This window comes from Triticum dicoccoides, chromosome 2B (assembly GCF_002162155.2).
Source record: "Triticum dicoccoides isolate Atlit2015 ecotype Zavitan chromosome 2B, WEW_v2.0, whole genome shotgun sequence".
NCBI lineage: Eukaryota > Viridiplantae > Streptophyta > Magnoliopsida > Poales > Poaceae > Triticum > Triticum dicoccoides.
In genome coordinates this window covers 113,327,687-113,329,673 of record NC_041383.1, presented here as the reverse complement: position 1 = coordinate 113,329,673, position 1,987 = coordinate 113,327,687, and the positions used below count along the sequence as shown (strand labels likewise).

Sequence of the window (1,987 nt, the reverse complement as noted above, 5' to 3'; positions counted from 1 at the left end):
AACATTCACAATATGAAATCAATATTATCAGATGCACCATGAAACGTATGTTCATACTATATAGTTTTAGTATTGTAGATGTTCATATTTTTTACATAAATTTGGTCAAACTTTGTGCAGTTTGACTTTGACCAAAATTTATATGCGGAGTTAAAAGAAACGGAGGGAGTACATATTCACCACTCCAACTCCAAGCGACGGATATCATTCTTGTGATGAAATCAGAGACATTAAATGATATGTATCTGATATATGTATTGATGTAGTAGGAGTGGGAGGAGTCTATCTATTTAAGACGTGACATCCAAGCGAAGAAGAATCACTGTGCTAACTGGAAAGGATATGAATCTTGGGACAATGCCTTTCACTAATTGTACTTCTCTTAGACCTTGTTTTATTCATTTTTTTAGTTTTACCTATATGAACTTCTCTTTTCTATTAAAAATCTATAAAAAATACATTAGTGAGAAATACTTTCTGACTCCCTATAAAAAAACTTGTGTATCTTTGCTGTGTAAAATCATGACTATACATTTAGTTCACATCCACATCATTTAAGATTGAGATAAACGATGCATATCCACTACTCAAATTCCAAGAGAAGGATCTAATTGTTGTGATGAAATCATAGACATTAAATGATGTGTATCTGGAGTACATGCAGTATGAGCAGCAGGAGTCTATATATTTAAGACACGACATCCAAATGATGTGCATTTGATACATGTATCATGATATCCTAGCGAAAAAGGATCATTATGCTAATTGCAAAGGATACGAATCTTTGGACCAATGCCTTTCATTGATTGGACTTTTCTTATATCTTGTTTTATTCTTTCTTTTATTTTACCCGTATGATCAACTTATCCTTCTATTGAAAATCTGTAAAAAAAGAAGTTTATCAAAAACAATCTATAATTTTTTGAGAAATCCTTCCTGGTTCCTTACAAGAGACTCTGTGTATCTTCACTGCACAAATTCATGATTATACATTTAGTTCACATCCACGTCATCTGAGATTGAGATAAATGATGCATATCCACTACTCCAACTCCAAGAGAAGGATCCCATTGTTGTGATGAAACCGAAGACATTAAATGATGCATATCGTACATGTATTGATACAGTATGAGTGGGAGGAGTCTGTGTACTTAAGACATCACATCCAAGCCAAGGATCATTATGCTAATCCAACCAGATATTAGCCATGTCCAGTGTATACGCTTGCATGTTGTGCTTCTTCCTTGCCGTGCTAAATCCGGTGAGCCTCGCCCTCGGCGCCGCCAGTAGCAGCGGTGTGGCCGGATTCAGCCTGCCCCTCGTGCCCCACTACCGCACTGCAGCAGGCGTACTCGAGGAGCTCCTGCGGGAAGGTGATGCCGAGGGCGACATGAACATCACGTCCATACGCCCCAAGATGATTGTAAGACATATGATTTGGAAACTGCTCGACACCCCTAACCCGGGGTGTGGCTATCTCATTATATAGAGGTACCCAAGGGGTACAATACAATGTTACAGTACATGTATACAAAGGCTACGTATATATACAGTCTAACACCCTCCGTCAATCTTAACTATGTCCTGAAGTACAAAGTAAGTTAAGTGCGCCTACAGCCTACAAACTGTGGTTGTGGAAGAGGCTTCGTGAAGATGTCAGCAAGTTGATCCTTTGATGGGATGAACTTGATACAAAGTAGCTTCTGTGCAACACGTTCCCGAACAAAGTGATAATCCACCTCAATGTGTATTGTCCTAGCATGAAACACCGGGTTAGAAGAAAGATATGTAGCACCAATGTTGTCACACCACAGGACCGGAGGACGAGCTTGAGGAACACGCAGCTCTCTCAACACAGACTGTACCTATATGATCTCAGTTGTCGCATCAGCAACAGCTTTGTACTCAGCCTCTGTACTACTGCGAGAAACTGTTGCCTGCTTGCGAGCATTCCAGGCGATCAAGTTAGGACCCAGAAATACCGCAT

At 39.6% G+C, this 1,987-nt stretch overlaps 1 pseudogene; it reads left to right on the top strand.

Moving 5' to 3' along the window:
- Nucleotides 1-1,207: 1,207 nt before the first annotated feature.
- LOC119367291 overlaps nt 1,208-1,987 on the top strand; it is a 12,397-nt pseudogene continuing 11,617 nt past the window's right edge.